The sequence below is a fragment of the Aythya fuligula genome, chromosome 12 (assembly GCF_009819795.1).
Source record: "Aythya fuligula isolate bAytFul2 chromosome 12, bAytFul2.pri, whole genome shotgun sequence".
In the NCBI taxonomy this organism is placed as follows: Eukaryota; Metazoa; Chordata; class Aves; order Anseriformes; family Anatidae; genus Aythya; species Aythya fuligula.
The window spans coordinates 2,354,694-2,375,595 of NC_045570.1; the positions used below are offsets into that span (position 1 = coordinate 2,354,694).

A 20,902-nucleotide genomic window follows, 5' to 3' on the forward strand; every position below is an offset into this window, starting at 1 on the left:
CAACAACAACAAAAATGAACAGAGTACACTTCCCTGAAGGAAGTAACTTGTAATCTTTTTGTTAACCCCATTATGTGCAATATCATTTCATCACCCTAATACTCCCTGCAGCTGCAGCAGTCTGGCAAGCACAAGTCACAAGAAAACTCATTTACATATGGCTTCTGGCCTTGTTCACTAGAAAAATTTACTAAGACAAATTACAGTGTCAAAAGAAAGCTCATTAAATTTTTATATCAGATTGCTATGTTACCCTTAGCTCCCTGCGTATTCATCCCTCTTTCTGTCGCTAGTTTTCAGTTCTTAAGGCTCAAATATTTTCAAGGGCAGAAGAGGACCAATTATTAAAAAAAAAAAAAAAAAAAAAAAAAAAAAAAAAAAAAAAAGTTATTTGCTTACTGGTATAAAATGAAGCATACAACCAGCACTAATTCACATTTACCAAAAATATAGCTCAATTACTATGTCACACTAGACTGCTGAATAGCAAGATATTCCCACATGCATTTAATCTAATGCCAGTATTTCTGCTGAGGCTACAACAGCAATTAAACATACTGAAATTGGGATTAAGCACTTTTTTCTACTATTTGTCTGTCCATTACAGTGATGTTTTACACACACAAAAAAAAAAAAAAAAAAAAAAAAAAAAAAAAAAAAAAAAAAGGTCCATTTATCTAGCGGTTATACGAATGTTTCAAAAGATTTTAAAATCCTTTGACATCTGGGGAGGTTGTAATAATTATAAGCTTCACCTTGAGCAACAGTTGTGTCTGATATTTTCAAGGAACAGTCATTTAAAGAATTGAGGGACATTAAAGTTGCATTCCCATACACCAATAAACTAAGTGCCAAAAAGGTAGATAAACAATCCAAAAAGTTTTTTTCTGCTTAAAAATAAGAATGGTAAATTGAAAAATGCTTATTTGCCACCAAAATCCCAGTTTCAGAATTTATTCTTTTTCATCTGTTCTTTTTTTACTGGGTTTAAAACAAAAATGATTTAGAAATAAGTGCTTACAAATTGTGTGCATGGCTAATATTCGATTATGCATTTCAAACTTTTAGCTTTAGCTCTTGTTCAAAAAGAACTACATTAAAAATGTGATTTTATTCACCACCACTTCAACACCTTTTAATTTTCTTTTAGGCTTAGCACATCTAAGCATCACTTGATGGAAGGCAGTCATTCCCATCTGGCCCAAGCCAGCACAGCAACAGTCAGGTAGGATCCAAATCAAAGCAATTGCTTCTGAAACTTCACAGCAGGTGGAATCTCTCTTACAAGTGTCATGGGCAGCATATGTTAACCTTGCAATGCCTCCTCCACAACTTTTTTTATTATTATTTTTAAGAAAGCTTTCTAGGTTCTTAGAATTTTGCTTAATCAGAATTATACTTTAAATCCAACGTCAACTCCTGAACTGCACTTTATCAGCTACCAGTGGTTTAGCTAACTAACCCAAAGGAACATCACACAGACCCTCTGTTTTTCAGGTGCCTGGCTCACACAAGCTAATACTCACCATCACCTGAGCAGAGTCAGCTCAGTAAGCCCTGTAACAAAACCATTGACAAACAAACAAACAAACAAACCCTTCAGAATAAACTAAAACAAACAATACCAGGTGCTCACTAAGAAACACTTCCCCAGCAGAAGGGGAGACAATCTGAGGCATGCACACCCCTTCTTCCTGGCAGGCAACCATGCTAATTTGTCACAAATCCCGTCACAACAGGCTACTACTTCACACTTGGTCAGCTTTCACGATGCATGACAGCACGATGGCCTCATTCATTCTGCTGTCAGCCAGGCCTGCTTAGCGGACAGGCCTGCAATGAGGGGATTCCACTGAGGAGGGTTAGTGGCGAAGTGACCCAGCCAAGCAGCCGTGGCTTCTACCTGAATGTTACAGCCTTTGTGCTGATGAGAATACAGCTACAAATCCGACTTACTGATATTTCAGAGGCCTTCTATGTCAAGTATCCAGTCATGCAACTGCACATTCCCACCACATCAACTAATGACTGAAAGTTTCATGCATAACAAGACAGAGAAAGACTTTCTTTTGAAGTACTAATCAAATTTCAACATGGAAATTGAATTGTATTTTAAAAAGAAGCTTTCCAGCAAACACTGTTTTCTGAACAGAAAACTCCCTTCAGAGGAAGTGCAGAGCTAATCCCAACAGGTAGCATCTTGACTGACATTATCTCTTCCTGGGCAGAAAGCAATTTCTGCAAGAACTCTGTAATTTGGAACTTCAAGTTATAACACACATTTGGGGAGTCATTTTTCTAACAGAAATTACAGGAATGTCACTTAAGAGGTTCAATACTGCTATAAGGTTGCTGTTTCTCACTTTTTTTTTTTTCCTTCGCTGTAGCAATCATCTCTGGACACCATCAGAACTGTCACTATTTGCTTTAAGTAACAACACTGGAAGCACAATTTTCATTTTGCAAAATATCATCCTGGGACTTATTGTAATTTAGAGGATTTGTGCTAAGAGGTAAGGAGTGTGGGTGCAAACCACTGGAAAAAAAATGCTGTGCCTCCTACAGATGAAGGTAAAAATGGAAGGTACTGATTTTTTAATTCCTTTCCCCCCCGATACAGAAATCAAAATCCTGCAACTTCAATTCAACTGGCTGCATCAGAAAAGAAACACTTGCCTAAAGGGAACTACCATTCCTAACTTAAAAGTGGAAGCAGTAGACTTCTGATCACATTTTAAAAAGTGGAAGCAGTAGACTTCTGATCACATTTTAAAATTTATGTGAGGTTTGCCATTTATTTTGTAGAACAAGACACATCACTGAAGTTTTTCTAAATCTTGTACATGACTCTCTTGGCTCAAACATAATAGATTTCAATAACTCCTGAGGGAGCTTTCAGTCTTCTGATGTCAACAAAGCAATATTACTCATGCACATTTACAGAAACACTCAAAAAATCCTTACTCTTCTTACCAACAGATGCCTACCACAAGAGCCGAGTGGCTTAGGCACCCACCAGCTGCCCCAGCTCATATGCACAGACCCTCTGCACACTCCTATTTTCTGCCTATTCACTAATTTATAAATAGCAAATTACATTCAGCTATTCATTTACTTGACTTACATCAAAGTATTTAATTTACTATGGCCTTTCTGACTGGAATTAAGTCAAGGGCAGAGCAACCCATTTGACATCTTCCTAGCTATTGTTGCACAACAACCTTTAATGCTGGAAATGGCTTGAAATTGAAAACAATTTGAAATTTGTGCAGACCAAAGGCAATGTAGATGAACAAATTTAATGGCAGGTAGTGCTTAAATACCTGAAGTTGTCTTCTAAATTTCCAAACATCAACTACAGAATTGCATTTTACTTTCTGCTGCTAGCTGAGCGAAGCTGCTCTTTTATCCAGAACCTGTCACTCTCCTAAATTAATTAGAGCCAGTTCAGCGATCCATATCCAGGGTACTTTCTACAATCATTGACAATTGATTTCTATCTAATTCACAATGGGACAAGCTCTGGCCTTCAGTATGACCCAATATTCTTTCTTCATCCATGTATTACGTGACGGCTGAATTCACGTAAGGATTTCTAATCAGAAATCTCTGCCATTGATGTCTCAGCTTTCAACAAGCTAATTATGGTATCTGTGAATAAGTAACACTCAGAGGGGATTTTCTAGTCTGTTTTTTGGGGGGAAGGTTATTTGACTTCTTTGCGAAGGCTCCCTTCCAAATTTATAATATTAATGAGGTAAAATTATCTGACACATGGTATGTCACTAAAATAAAGAACATTTACTCTAGACACATAGATTCCATTGACTTTAGTGAAAAGTTCTGCATATTGGATATGCCACAGAAAACTACAGAAGACCAGGAGAAATAAAACTTCAATAGAATGATGGCATCTGCTGACTAAAGTTTGACACAAGCACATCATTCTTCATTATCCCACTTGAGACTTTGGGATTACACTGGTGCAACATGCTACTGAATCAGGCTTTTGTTCATTGGGAATATCATGGGCCTTCTAGTGCCTGTGAAGAGAAGAGCTGGATATTGTTCCTAAATTCGGGCATCTACATAAAATGTGCATTCTACCTACAGGTGGTAATTCAGCCTTTAAACGTACTTCTGCATAAGGTACTGTTTAAGTCAACATGGCTTCTGAAGCTTTCAAGGCATGATTAAGAAATAGAATCAGCCTAGTTCAGTTAAACAGTGTGATTAAGTCAAAACTGGCTATTTTTCCCATCTATATCAATTTACCTTTATTTCACAATATACTCCATATTTGTTTCTTTCTCAATATTATTTTAAATCAACAGTGAATGTTTTTTTTAACTGCTTTGGAAACTGTGCATTGAGCTTAGAATAAACCGAACAATTTGAAGTGACTGCAGCAGAAAAATTACATATAAAAATGTCTAGGTTTGGGGTTTTTCTTTTTTTTTTTTCCCTCAATGCAAAGTTGAAGATACTTTTTTCCCTTTTTTCCTTTTTTTTTTCTTCCCATCAAGCAAAAAAAAAATATATATATATAATACATATTATAAAATACATTTTATATATATATATAAAATATGTATTATATATATATATATAGCTTGCCTATTTTTAAGCTTTTCAGCATGGAAAGTTATTTCTTTACAGATTCATTGGCATGAGTAAAAATTTGATTTTGCAGTTTAGTCATAGCCATCACTGTTAACAGAAAATGATCTCTTGGAAAACAGACCTTTGCCACAAATACCATCAATGGCTGTGAATGTGTGTTTGCAATAATAAAGAATAGTATCACCACCTGTGTCTATTCTTTTTTCATATCTTTTGTAGGGCTTCCTTTACAGCCCCATATAAACATATGTGACAATACAGGAACCCTCTCTGCTCTTCGTGGCAAACAGTGTTACTGGGATAGCAAAGCAACAACAATCAGGATGTACCAGAACATAATGAGAAGCCTCACCTCCAGAATCCTATAGGAGATGCAGCAGAAAGTTGCATCTTAGATAGATGAAGAAAAAATAGATAGATGATGCAAGATAGTTGAGGAAAAAAGATTTCAAGCCCAAGGACATCTAAACAGAAATGTTTCAGATTTTAGGCATTTAGCTTTTGAGAAATAGGTGTTTTTCATGAAGTATTTAATTTCATTAAAAAAGAAAGTATTTAAAACATTCCAGCACTTTCTCAGCCACCGCTAGCTTGTAAATTTCATCTATACTCAAAAATACTTAGTGGAAATACAATGAGACAATAACCTGTTTTTGCGTCCTGATGAAGTTATAGACTTAGCAGTACTGAAACCTCAAAATAGGTCTTAAACAATTAACACATCTGTTAATTTCTGACAGCAGGAGTTTAACTGCATACAACAATCTGGAGTTAAAAATCAAGGCAGTTAACTATGTCCAAACCAACTCTGAAAAAACAGTATGGAGCAGTGGAAGCAAATGCTTCTTAAGGAGCTAGTCTGTAGCGCTGTGGGGAACATGTTAGAAGATGCCAGTTAATTCTTTCCGAGTCATTGACAAGTTTTGTTTCCTCCCACCATCACATTATTAATCCAATAAACAGCAATGCTATATAGAGAAATAGCTTACTGCAGAGGGGAGTTGCTTCTTCCCTGGGAAAAATAAACTGTGTATTGAGAGCAGTTATAACAGACACCTTCACCAGCAATTGTTGAGTTTGAGCTTAATTTATGAGAGCAATATGCACAGAATAAGGTTAAAGGGGTAAAAAATAGATTTGTTTGAAATACTAAACTTCCTCTAACCCCCCAAAAATATGTTTTAAGTTCTGACATACCAGGTTGGAATAAGACATGTCTGAAGGTAATGGCCATCTTTTGTTATTGTGCTCAAAGCAAAATCTGTTGTCATTCTTTCTGACAAACCATTTATCATATTTATTTCAAACTGCGAACTGACATGTTTCCAAAACCCTTTAGCTCATGCCAATGCTTTTGCATAGCCATTTAATCCTCAGAATGTTTAACCTGATACAGAATCAGATGTATTTATAAAAAAAATAAGAGAGGCATCCCTGCAACACTTATCACTTGTAGCTTCAAATGTTTGAGCTTTATAGATAAAAAAAAAAAAAATTATTCCTTGGAATTTTAACATATCGATGTCAGCACTGCCCATATAGGAGTTATTCTCATTAGATTATCAAGCACTTTCACTTTTTAAGAACAGGTGAATACTGTATCATTTTAAAGGCTGACAGTCCTATGATTAAGATTAAAATGAGCTATTTTATTAGTGAAAGCCCACAAAACACTGAAACTCAAAACCTTTGCTGTTTGTAATATAGCAAACCTTTCAAGCAGAAAAACAGTATATTTGTGCATTACCTCTTATATTGATTGGATGCTGCAAGCCAGTGTCTGTGGGGGGTGTGCCCACTTGAGGAGAATTTCAACAATTTTTGCCTGAGCTGCACGTTAGAATTCACATCACATCTACAGTTTGTCATAGGCAATACCCTTGATACCATTTGATTTCAAAGCTGCTTGCTACAAATCCTCTGCAATCAGGTTGTGCTTGTTATTAATACCTTTAATCTGACCTCAGACAGGAAACCTAGTGCAGCGTGGTTTTGCCAAACAGACTGAACAGTAATCAGTGACCATATCTGATGGATTATATTCTTTGTACACTATTTATGGTGAGCAAGGAACACAAAAATGTGTGTATGTTCATACCTGTGTGTTAATGTGCATGCAGGCTCTGGAGTTAAGTCCATTTGTATTCTCACCATTATGTTCTTTGCAAGCAGATCAGTTGAAAAGAAACATTTATGGGGGAAAGGGGACATACTCTCCCTCTAATGATATGAAACATTCACAGCTTTTATCAGTTAAACATAACAAGTGCTACAATTTGCATGTACTATACATTAAGTAATAACTTTAAGCACTGCAGCATATATATTGCTTTCTTTTGCATATTTAACTGAAAGTCCAGGAGCTGCCTGGATCTTAGGGAAAATAAAGAATAACCATTTCTGCTCTCTGTCAGGAAAATGTCACTCATGACTTCACTCTTACTCATCCCTTCAATTTCAGATTAATTTAAGCTGCCATTACAGATGTAATTCTGAGACCCATGAAACTAGAAGCCAGCCACTGTACTAAAGTGAACTTTCCTTCCAAGGAATTCATTCTGACAACTGTTCCTCCCTATTTTTATATATGTTTTTAATATAAATGTTAATCTTCTCAGAACTAATTCAAGTCACTCCACTATTCCACACTAGCAACCAGTAAAGGACAGTAACAACCCCTGCCTCTTTATTGTACTTCAGAAATGAGTAGCTTCACTGGCTTCAGGTATGTTCTCAAGACACAGGACCTACTGAATCAACACATTGAGAAGAACGTTATGGAAATCCTAAAATGCTACCCTCATTTCCCAAGATTATCCTCTTGCATTTGGATATACCTCCTAATCCAAATTCAGGAATCCATGCACTGCATGACATTTTTATCTAAGCTTAAAAAACAAAAGGCAAATCTGCAACAAGGACATTTTCAATTTAGTAACCAAGATCAAAATAAGGCTGAGGAATTTCACTGCAGAGATCTGGTGGCATTATGTATTACCCTGACTGCATTTGGTGAATAAATACCTAGATTGTCATGTGCAGAACAGACTGGAATGGATCAATCACACTGATAGGCAAATATCACAGGGAAATATTGATGATCAGTATCTCATCACCAAGATTAATACAAGTAAATATGTCTCACTCGTAAAAATTTCCTGGAAAGCTCCTTTTCTGAAAGTTTTACTTGTCAGATAATAATGATCATCACTGACACTCTGAAACATTTTTTGTTTGGTTGGTTTTGTTGCTTTGTTCTTGGTTCATTTCATTCTGTTTTGTGGGTGTGGGTTTTTCGTTCGTTTGTTTGTTTGTTTGTTTTTAGGGAGAGGAGGTGGAAACTAATACAGTAATTTCCATCTGCTCTCTATTGACTTTTTTCTACTACATAAGCATGGACCTGCATGTTTACCTGTATCTAAAATGTTTGCTTATACTGATCTCTGGAGCCCACCATGTCAGGGTGGAAGAAAATTGCTCTTTTACTTTGTCATTTCCATTTACTTAACAGGGTTTTTTTTTTTTTTTTTTTTTTCCTGCAGTTCTTGCTCTTTTATCTAACTCTAGTGGCTATTTTAGCATTTTGGAAAAACAAAAAGACATTTAAAAAATCTAATACTAGAAAGAATAGACCATCTTGGGAGAAAGGAAGAGAACTAATAAACCAGTATTCATGTAAGTAAGTAGCAGGCAATGTGCATTTAATAAATAAATAAATAAATAAGTCAAACCAACTTAATTTCCTTCTATCACAGGACACCAGAGCTTGTAGACAGTGAATAAATGGCAGGTCTGTAACTGATCTGTATGACTTTTTGGTCACCATTTCATATGACAGTCCTAAGAAAGCTGAGAAATCAGGAAGATAAAACTCTTGCACGGTAAGGAAGAAAATGGTTGAACAATACCACTCAGTTATTAATGATTACCTGACAAGAACTCATGAAGAAGGTTTCCCCAATATCTGTTCAGTAGTTTTGTGAATCACATGAATGATGGAGTAAGGACTATTCTTAACCAAAGATACAACTGATACAAAGCTAGAGACAACAGTCATGTTGTAAAACAGGCTTAGAATTTAACATGAGAGTATGAAACTTTAACTGTGGTCTCTAAATATCGCTATGCTCACGGAAGACAGAAATAACCAACAGCCACTACTAATACATGATGATGACAAAGTGGTTAAGTAGCAAGTCTACTTTAGAGTTACAGTCTACCACAAGCTGAACATCTGTTAATAGCAACACTGCTGCTTAAAAAGCAAGTACCATACTTCAATATGTGACAGGAACACAGGACAACCTCCCCATTCTACAAAGATTATTGAAGTTTCAGCTGGAGAATTTCAGCATACTCTTTAGGTACCACACTTGAAGAAAAATGCAGACCAACCAGAAAGATTACAGAAACTGATCCCTGTTCTTTGGAAAGAGGTCAAGGAATCAATACTACATAATCTGCAGAAGTAACATCCGTGGTAAGAAAAGGAAAAGAGTCTTGAAATATTAAAAATGAAATATTAAAATATTAAGAAAAGAGTCTTGAAATACTAAAATATTAAAAATAAGAAAAATCAACAGTATAGTGGAGAAAAATTAACATACTTATTTTTGCCCTCTAATCTTGAGTGTACAGCTAATGACATAATGAAGGAACAAAAGCCAGGCATATTATACTTTCAATATGTCTGCAAACAAGCCTTCAAATATATTTTTTCTGTGAAGCTACTTTCTAAATCTTAAAGACCTTTGAATACAAAACCATTGTTAAGCAAAATTATGTACCCAGAAATACAGAAGTTAATAAAAAGAGCTATGTCCTCACATTTGGAAAGAGGAAGGACTAAAACATCAACATCAAAGCTGAGTGGTGCAGAGCTTATGCAGTCTTTGGCAATATGCATTTAACAACAACCTCAAAAAAAATTAGTTAATGGAAACAGAAGGTAGGTTAGATAATTATTGGCATAAGAAAAATCCATTCTGAATGAACAATTCATACAGGAGATACTAAAATAACTTGTATTTGTCCTTAAAAATGGACATGATTGTAGGATAACCCGACCGAAAGCCCCGGGACAAACAGACACAACGACCAGCGTTCTGTGCCTTAAGCCAATTTATTGCTGCATGACAGTATCTTATATAGTGTCAAAACGTCCCACCCAGGAACCCAGGACCCCTCCCACTGTGCTCGCAGGCACCCCAGACCCCTCCTTTCATGCACGCAGGCACAACCCAGAATAATTCCACACATGATCATCACGTGGAAACCATCCATCATCATTTTATAATCCTACTTACAAATGCCAAGAATTAGCTTGTAGATGAGTAATTGCTGGAAGATAGACAACTATTCTCTGAAACTCAAATCCCATATACACATACTTTCTAAGTCAAAAGGGGCAGGGACTAGCCCCTGCCTATTAAGCACTAAGAAGAAGAGGGAAAAAAAAAGAAAGAAAAAAAAAAAAAATAAAGAAAAAAAAAAAAAAGAAAAAAGAAAAAAAAGTGGTTCTTGGAGAGAATAAACAGAGAGAAAAAGAGAGAAAATAGGGCTGCTGGAAATGTTTTCTTCCTACACGTGCATTCACAGGTTAACATTCTTATAATGCAACAGAGCACAGACTCGCCCCAGCGTTCTGGGAGATCACACAATTCACTTGTTGTTGCTTTATAAATACCTTGATAAATTCCTTAGTAAATTCCTCAAGAAAAACAAACAAAACTATCTAGCTTGTCAATAGCCCGAATGCAATTTGTCTGTTTTCCTCCATCAGTTTATGCCACACCACAACATTTAGTAAGTAAAAGCACTACTCAGGCAACATTTCTCTAGGCTTTTAGTGAAAATCAGTTCAAAACTATTTTTAAAATGAAGAAATAAAATATGGACTTCTGTAAAGAGAAACAATATCAAAGCATATATCTTAGTGAAGAATTTCCTGCCATCCTATCTTCCTTATATTGCTCACTGCTATCATTTTTACTAGGTAAAATGTATGTATCACTTAAAGAACAGAAACCAGGCCATAAAACATTACTATTCTTGCACTGAGACACCACCTCAACCTAGTGTTTGCCAGTTAACAATTACATTTTTCATTCTACACTCATGCCCACTACTAATACATTCCTCAGTTGAGGATGAAACTCCCTTGCAGTGAAAGACAAAAATGCTGACTTTATTAGCTTAAATTATTTTTAAACATGAGAAAAATAATGAATTCTTGTTTTGAAGAAATGCCACAGCAGAATGAAAAAGCACTGCATTAAGCACTTCACTGCTTGCCAACCCTAATGACACCTTGATTAACACAGCAATCAATGGTAAGGGAGCCAAGCAGCCTCGATGGGCCACACACAGCAATACCATGACTTATGGCTTTATATTTTTACATTGGCCTCTCCAGCACCATCTGATAAATCAACACACGAGTCATTAAATGGTTCATTATCCTAGTAATATGATTCATTCTTTCTGCCAGGAAACACAAGAGATGATAGGCACCTTCTACTTGCAACCATGACTGTCCATCAATATAACAGATTAACTGTATGAGGGAGTCCAGTTTGGTGTAGAGGTCAATGAGATGCTTCACATGGTAATTTTTCTTCTACAGTGCTTGACCTCTTATCAGGAAAAAGTATAGAAAAGAGAGGAAGAGAATGTGGTTATCCTGCTGTGTGGAAAGCTTTTAAAAACAAAACAATTGTGAAGTTAAAAAAGAATCATGACAGTGGACACAGAATCAGGGTTCATGTGCACCTAGGTGGTTATTTTCACACATGCAGTCAACTGACTTGAGTTAGACAGATTCCTTCTTTCCTAGGAAAGCAGAAGTTAGTTGTAGTGTAAAAAGGAAAATAACTTAAATCATCTGAACATGATCATTTAGACAGTCCTTACTCACTCTATCTTAAGTTACCATAAAATCTGGCACAGCTGGTAGTCTGTTCTTAGAAAAGGACAAAAATGAAAAATCATGGCAATACAGTACAGATAAAGAGTGAGCTATGCTGTCGGCATTACATGTGTAGGCTGACACTTCTTGTGCGGAGGCTAACAGGTGTTATCAGTTCCTATTGTCATTACCACTTAAGCAAGGAAAAGTCTTACCAATTACCAGTATGCTAATAGAGTTAAAATGTTAATGCTTCAAGTATACAGAGAGTGAACCTGTATATACTGAGTGAACCAAATCCAATTTTTTACTGTGCAAGCGTACTTCAGATGGTCCAGAAGGTTCAGAAAGCTATAGAAATACCACAATGCACTATATCTCTTAGTGAAGAAACAGGAAATCTCACTAGAAGTCATTTGTCCTACAAAAACTTTACCACCATTCTTCTGTTCCAAAGGCACTACTTAAAGATACCAGTCTGGCTAGATCCTTCAGGAACTTTGAATCACAAACTCACCAACTGGCTGAACTATGACCTGGTCCACTTTTAAACACTTATTCAAAAGAACCTTCACTTAAAACAATAGGAGACTTTGGCTAGCATTACCTGCAGTAAAAGTGATAGAAGCTCTTTGTTAATACTGATAGACATAAGAACAACACACTCACTGTGGCTCTCCAAGGAGGTGAACAGCATTAACATGCTGTATGTCCATGAAGTAACAGAGACACCGTTTGTGTCTCTGAGGCTAATTCATGAGGCTGATTAATAAGGACACATCCAGATGTTCAAGCTACTGCTCTATTTTCCAACTAGTTAGAGATTGATCTCCATTCAACATTAAAGTTCTCTGGCTGGCGAGCAATGTCAGAAACATCTTACTTCTGCTTTCTTGACATTCAGTTTAAAATATCCCCTTAGACTCCACTGGCCTCTAATTCAGTAGACAAATAATCTTACAGTCAAACTGTCTCGTCAAAACATACGTTTTTGGAACTGCTACTGCATAACCCACATTTTTTTTCTGAGATTTACTTTAGTCTACAGGATTTTCTCATTAAAGGAAATCAGATGTTTCTGTCCTGCAGTTTCAAGCATATTCTTCTGAACAGAAACTTTCACCTGTAGACCCCCAGAAAAAGTGAAGTGGGGATGGAGATTCTCACAAACTTCTGACCTGATATAAGCAGGCAAAAGCATTTGTGCTATACAAACAGATGCCTCTTGTGCCAGCCTTCCAACACGTCAGCACATGCTTGGGGTGGGACTGATTGCCTCATTACCTTTTTACTTGTGTTCAAACATGAACCTCATAAGGAACCTTTCTTTCCATGCACCTATAGTGTGGAAATAACAGCTCTATTCTGCAAAGTCAGGTTACCCTTGCTCTCTGCAGGTTTTCCCTCCTGCTCCCCCACTTACATTAAGCATTTCCTTGAGAAAAGGAGGGAAAATTGTTCAGGTTAGGCTTTGTTGTTGTTGTTTTCAACCCTCTTGGGAAGCATTCCTATGTTTTTATCTTAGAACAAGAATTAATCTAACTGCTTTAATAAAATCCATACTTGGAAGGCAGAACCCTCCATTCCAGCAGAGTTAACTTGTATGTCTAACTGTTCTTACACTTGAGAATAATCAAATGACCAAGTGTCAAACTTCAAGCGTTGAGCATCTTGTAGGATCAAGACTTCGTTCTTGAAACTAAACCAAGCTTTTTATCACTTTATTTCTTCACGGCAACATGAAATTTTTGTTTGTTTGGATTTATTGTCATATAATATACTATTTTATTCCTTGGGTTTTATGTCAGCTATACTTTGCACTCCAGCATTTTGAAGAAACATTTCCTGTGAGGTTTTAATTTTAAATGTCAAAGTATTCTAAACAGTCCTACACTTCCACAAAACATTGGTTTCAACTTTATCCCACTTCAGTAAGTGTTCCCTAGGAACTAAATGGAAATGACAGCATCAGAATTAGTTGTAGATAATATTTTGGAACCAGATTACATAAACTGGTATTATGTATAATTAATAGATGTCCAAACTGAAAGATCTGCCATTCTAAATTCAGTTACAGAAAGATAGCCTTATGGCATATCTTTGCAAATCTGTTTTCCTATGCTTGGGAAAAAAAAAATGTCTAATAATAATTTAATTTGACAATCCTTCAGAGAAGAGATATTAACTTTCTCTGAAACTAAAGTACACTAAGTGAAACAAATTAGCATAGGATTAATATTTTTGAAGGACTCCTAATATGCAAAATTATATTATTGAAATTGACAGCAGTTAGGTTTCTCTCTTGACATGGTACTAGTGATGTGGCATCTCAAGAGGGACCGAGGTGTCAGCCCCAACAACTAAACAGGGTTCAGATGCTTACTAGAAGTACTGGAATCCTTTCCTACTATGGGAAAATGTGTCTGGAAATAATGCTTGAGCAGGCTTACCCATAAGACACAGTAAACTAGATATGCTGAGAAACATATTTATGAAGTTTCAGATTCTGACATGCAATGTTTAGCTGTGCTGATCAGGTTTAATGCTGACATATACTGACAATTCACTAGTCAGGTGATTTCTTCCAATATGACAGCCTTTTCTGATCAGGATATATATACCTGCATTTGTTTTCAGTGAAGACTGGTAAGTACTAAATGCTCTGTAAGTAATTTCACAGAAAACCTTTCAAAAATGTTGAGACTAAAAGTGTTACAGTATTGAATTCAAGAGGTCTGGGATTTTTTTTATTTTATTTTTTTTAAACAGTTTATAATAAAACACCATGTAGAGACAGAAATTTAACCAACGATACATGAAAACAAAAAAAAAATAGGATATTATATACAATATGTTACATGTATATCAGTTATCTGTAGCAGTGTTTTGACTTGAAAGCTACTGTTTTCTAAAGTACTTGCTAAACTGGAAACATCTCGTAATATCACAAAACAGAATTTCCAAGTGCAACTAGATGACATAAAAACAATTTAGTGTTACTATAGCAACATTTTCACATTTCTAGACTACTATGTTTATTTAAAATATGAACTGTAACACCGAATGAGTGTATTTTTGCACAAATACACAGTGGTGGAGTGACATCACCCCACAGAAGCCAACAGAGATTTGAGCAGATTTGATTTGGCCTGTGAAAAATCCCACCTGCTAGCTCGTCAGCAGTGTGTTTAGGATACATGTGTACAGGCCACAGAACTTAAGACAACCCAAACTCTTTCTGGTTTCTAATTGCTACTTGTAATAATAAAAGAGTAATAATAATCAACATACTGATTACTATGCATGCATATGCATGCAGTATGTACTCATTTGAGCATAAGCACTAGTGTAGCTGGACAAATCATAATTTGAAGGTTATCATCTCACATAAGAGTGAACAGAACTATCTTTAGAAGGAAACTGCTTAAAGCTAGTCATGTTTGTTTATTTATGCTTTGTCCTTACTTAGACACAGGTTTTGTAAGCTGTTACATAGGAAGTTTTATACCAGAGTGCCTTCTAGTGGTTATGGAGCTACAAATCTCATCTTGAAATAGAAATCATAACATTGACAAAATAATTACACAGTAAATGAATCAACACAAAAACATATTTCTAAATATCTTATTGGAAATATTTGCTGTGTGTCAGAACCACAATTTTCCATTGTAATGTTATTTATAAATAGATAGTTTAGGATTGAAAAGAGATTATTCATCACATGAATAAGCAAGAAAACAACTGATAAATACACTGCTCAGTTCTGGAAATATACCTTGTCTGTATTGCAAGCTTATGCCATGTGTTAAGAATTAGCAATGTCATAAATTAATTTCATTGAACAATTCTATTAGCAGTATTTATCAGAATGATTTTAACTATAACTGCCACATATCAGACGTTCATGTAATATTAAACTATTAAAATAAAATAAATAAATTTTTAAAAAGGCACACAAATTTATTCTTGATTCTGCTTAACAGCTTTCAGACAGCCAACTGCCACCACAGTAATTCAACATCTAATAGATTGATGCTGCACTGAGCCCAAACCCAACTACCCCCTTTGTTATCAACCAACTCAACTCCCAAGAAAAGGAGTCCCAAAAATGAAGCAGCGAATGGATACCATTGGCTCCAACTCAGCAGTTCAGTGTAGGGGAGCTAATTGTTGGGAAAGGAATAACCATAGACTGCTGCCTGATGCTGCAGAGCATTCAGCTAGTTTGTGACAAAGTACAGGCTGTAATACTTGGAAGACACTACAGAACCAGACTAAGAGTCAGACCAGTACAGAGGAAAGCACACCAAGTATTTTGTAACAACACTCTCAGGCATATCAAGCACCCAGTAATCAGTCTCGAGGCTATAGAGGAACTACAGACAGACCCTCTGGCTTCCAAAGGTTCAGGAAGAAATGGAAGCTACTGGAGAGGGAAAGGTGGGGAGGGATCTGTCTGCTCTAAGTGATGTGAGCATCTTCCCCTAACCTCCAGCTTAGCTCACCAGCACCATATTGCCCTGAAGTCACATCATCGCATGGCCTTTTTCTTTTCTGGATGTGTAACAAACCATCTAATACAAGATATTGGAAAACTGTTTCATAGCCAAGGAAAAGCAAAAGAGATTGCACGCTGAATGGAGGCTAAACTCACCTGAAGGTTTCATACACATTTTGGAAGAGACCCTTACAGAAAACCTAGGGAGAGGGCTTCAGTCAAATTTACACCAAAACGCTAAAAGTTCAGAAAGACTCAAAGCCAACTGTAAGTTAATTTTTACAGAAGGGAGATTAACAAGCCATACTTTCCATAAACACTTCTGTGACTAGCAACCAAGTAATCGTGTACGCATCACCGATAATTACCTAAGTCCAAAAGTAAACACTGCTGTTAACATAATCCCCAGTGACAACTTCTCAGGACAGTTTTATTCCACAGAATTGATTTCTCTCACATCACTCTGCGATTAACATATTTACATTTGTTGAAACGCATGGTGAAAAGCTCCAGTAATTTATGGAATTATGCACGTCGAGAAAAACTGAGAATTATAAACACCGACTGAAGCATTAGCCCATCAGAGTGCCCTCAGGCAAATGCCAAGCAAACCACCCACTAGCCAGAAAAAATGGCTTTTCTTCCCCCCACCATACCAACTGCTCAGGCCCCTGTTACAGTCAACAAGAATCTACCTGAGGAACCACAGACACCCAGGGTTTCTGTGGCATTTACCTTCAGCTCCCCCATGTACACACAACTGTGGCTGGGGTTTTACAATGCAGAGGCCATGTCACCTCACCTCAGCCCAGAATAGTGTAATAAAACAACGTGCTTTGTTGCACAACTTTCAGACAGCCCAACAGGGCTGTGCTATGGACTCACTCTGTAAGGATTTGCTACCTCAATCCCCTGTATGAGAATAATACAGAAGAATAAAGTAGACACCAATAAGGCTAACTCAGACATGCAAAACTAAACACTATGGAAAGTAGAATCTTATATAAACAATATAGCATCTTACCAAATTCACTGAGGCTAAAGGAAGGCTTTTAACCAAAGAAGGGGTGTGCCACTGCAACAGCAAAAACTAATTAACTGCATGCATAGTTTCTTAGCAGCTATCGAGCAACCACATTGCCAAAGATAAATGCTCTCCCACCAGCTGGAGCGGGTAGCCCATGCCATTGCAAAGCAAGGGACCTGCCTGTAGTCTACTTATCAGGACTACAAAAATGTCAGAATGCAATTATCCAAGTGAAGCATCAGAAAACAAGTGCAGGCTTCCACTCTTTAAAGAGATTTTCAGTTACAGTCTAGCTCAGCATAATTTTGTTGGAAATCTAGGCTGGGTCTGGTCTTCTACTGTCTTCTACTTTGGTAATAATTGCATGGATGGGCCACTTTTTAACCTTTTAAAAAATATTTTTTATGTGGAAAGGCGCTTATCTCAAACAGCAGTAGCCAATATTAGCCACAGCTGGAAAAGAGTTAATAATCAGTGAGCTTGAATAGTTGTTTAGCAGATGATTTCTAAGACAGGCTTCTTAAAGCTTCCTAGAGAAATAGGGAAGGGCAGGAGGTTGTGCCCTTCATAAAACTAGTATTTATGAACTCCTATATTCCCACCTTTTTGCTGGTGCTACATAGTTCAGCAAGACACATGAGCTGTTTGTGCCAAGTTCTCCTTTGCAAGACAAAAGAACATCATTTACCGCATTTAGCGGATTTGTGAGAATGGATAATTAATTGTCTTGAAAATGTTTTAAAGATAAAGCAGGAATATTGTTGTGTTTTGTCATTTGATTGTTTGTTTTTCCTTATTCCCCTGCCTTCAGCCTTACTAGAACTGTCTCCTGCTGTGTGCTGGTTATAACTGTTAGTTTTTCCAGGAAGCTCTCTGCTAGACTCTGAACTTTTTCTTCTGTGACCTTTCTAATCCTCTTGTGAGTTTCTGCTCTTTAATCTAGAAATTATTGATTGTAGTGGATCCATTCCATTCTACAAACTGTATGTCAATCAGCTATTTTGGAGAAATGCTAATTTCTTAATAATTTATACTTTATGTTCGACCAACAGACTTCTATAGATTGTCTTTTTCACTGTTGATGCATACCATGTCAATAAAGACACATTTTTAACTGATATCAAGTTGTGAGGATTGGTATTGTTCATTTAGTATATATGCTGACAGCATACTCTTGAGCTTTATTTCTGTTTGACACCTTATTTTATATTTCATACTTAGAGCAGATAAGCACAATGGTAAAACATGGAAGAGCAAGGTGATAGTGTGACAGACTGTACTCTGATAGCAATTAGAGAGCTTAAGTGTACTAGTATTTTTGAAAATTTCATTTCAAATCCAAACATCTCCTGAAGATTTGTGTTTTCTCATGTTTCAGATACATACAGATGCAACACAAACAAAATTTTTCGTATGTCCCACGTATGTCAATAGTTCATGATTAACCAGATAACTCTCATCTAAGACTTCCAAGAAGAGAGTTTGTTTTTACTGAAGAAAGCAATGAAATGGTATACAACAATAATAAAAAAAAAAAGGCAGAATTATCTATAATTATGGAAATATAAAAAGTATTTAAGCAAGTGGGAAAGTTTCAACTAGACAGCACATGGATTTGGCAAACACTTATTTGCAAACACAAATAAATTCTGTCTTTTCAGAGCTTCAGTGAAGAGGAACGGCACCTGTACAACTGAAGGAACTCTCCAAAGATTCTGGATTGGGAGGTATGTGTATTTTCTATATCAATACAGGTCATTTAAAATGGAAAGTAGTAGTATTGGAGTGCTTAACTAAAGTAATTGGCCTGCTTTACTTAAGTAATTGAAATCCCAGCTTTATGGTTTTGCTCTTCATCAACATATTTTATTAAATTGCTTCATAAATATTCTTACTTGCCACTGAAATGAGGAAAAACTCATACTACTGCAGGTAGTGAATCGATGGAATCAATATCCATTTCTGATTACTATCAGGTAGACAGCAGTTTAGAAGAACACTTGAGCTTTAAAGAGCAAGCTTTAATCTTACTGGAAACAATTATGTCCTAAATTTAAACTGAAGAAAATAGTTGTAGTACCTTCAAAAGTCTCATGGTTATGTTCAGCAGTAAGATATATATTATTTGTAAAAGGTAGTAACAGAGTGCCTTGTCCACAAAAATGTAAAAGACAAATACAAATTACCCAATTATCAGATGGGATTGGTAGTCATATTTCTAGTTTGATTCGTGTGCTGTCTGTAAATTATTATGTGACAGTTTTGCTACTCATGTGTCAATAAGATTGTTTAGGACTCAAAAGACATCAGTGAAAACATGTGTTGTGAAGTTCCCAACCAATTCCATTAAGAGGGCTCAGAAAGCTCTTTACCTTTTTCCTTTTCTTAAGTTTCTGTTGGGTATAATACCCACCTTTGAAATCTTTGAAAATTTAAACTAAAAGCAAATATTACCTGTCTTTAATTCTTCCTTTTTACAAAAAATATTTGGGCCTAATGTAGGTTGAGATAATTTTAGTCATATTCTGGAGTGGAAATTCTTTAAAGAAGCCACAAATGTCTGATCAATTATACCCACAGCTATAGTGTAAAGGTAGATTTTTGGCTTCAAATGACATACAGTATTTCATTGTCAAATATTAAGAATATTGGCTGGGGAAAAAAAAAATAAATAAAAATAAACAGAAACTGGATTACTATCAACAAATCAGAAAGCAATTAAATGCAGTATGGATTTGTGTATGTACTACCGCAAAGAAAATAAGTTTGTTTTTCAAAATAGCAATGTTTGTTTTTCAAAGTAGCAATGTTTGTTTTTCAAAGTAGCAATGTTACAATGCTAGTTCCACAATAATTGCATGTACTAAAAGGTTTCATTTTACTTGGAGGTATTCACATCAACATCTTAGAATCATGGGTTAAGTTTGTATACGTGTCACTGACAACCTAGTATTTAAGTTTATCTAAGTCCATTGTCTCCGAATTACTGCTCACCTAAAAGGGATTTTTAGCTATAGACTCACAATCTTGCTTCACCAGGGTTTTGGTATATGTAAGACTACAATTTGGCCTATTGGAAGTTGTTAAACTAATTTATAGTACAAAGAAGTAGTGACACAGAAAATGAAAGCAGATGCAATATCCATAAAAAGCTCTCTTATTCAAACTGTTACTTTACATAATAGTATTCATTATCCTACTCACACACACACCAAAAAAAAAAGAAAAAAAAAAAAAAAGACATGACATTATCAGGAGAAAAGAAATTTGTGATGTTAGGCAGGCCAGGATTAAATTCCACCTACAAAGATGTAAACTTTCAGTTTGGCAACATGTATTATGTAAGAGATTTATAATTCTACGTACACACTAGAGACCTAAATGTTTAGATTTGCATTCAGAGGAGGTGTTGAGCAGGGCATGTAAAGTCTCATTTTCTGAAGGTTTACCAACCAGAAAATATCTATCTTTTTACAAATATATATCCCGCATCCAAACCACAAGAACATGTGCACTCAGACATTACAGGTAATCAGCTGGGAAGGAAATTAGTGTTTTGTTACCATTGCGTAGTTTTCTTAGTGTTGCTTTTGACCTTGTGAGAGAGATACCCTCATAGGTGGGAGCTATTGTAAGTACTGGCTTTTAGAACATCCGAATTGCATCCCAGTTCCTTAAATGTCTGTCCTGTACTGTATAAAATGGGAAAGAAAGATAGCTTTACACATAAGTGGCCATGTGCCACAATTACTATAACGTAGATGGCTTTAGAGTGCATCCATGTTTTGAGCCAGTAGTGGCTCAAAGCTATGCTCCCAAAAACACCTCATATTCAAACGTGGCCAAA

At 36.0% G+C, this 20,902-nt stretch overlaps 1 long non-coding RNA gene across 1 annotated transcript; it reads left to right on the forward strand.

Moving 5' to 3' along the window:
* The first annotated feature begins 1,156 nt into the window (after nt 1-1,156).
* Nucleotides 1,157-2,766, forward strand: LOC116493965. The gene is made up of 3 exons (XR_004253816.1): nt 1,157-1,225; nt 2,388-2,513; nt 2,621-2,766. It is a non-coding gene; the product is annotated as an uncharacterized LOC116493965 (long non-coding RNA).
* The last annotated feature ends 18,136 nt before the right edge of the window (nt 2,767-20,902 follow it).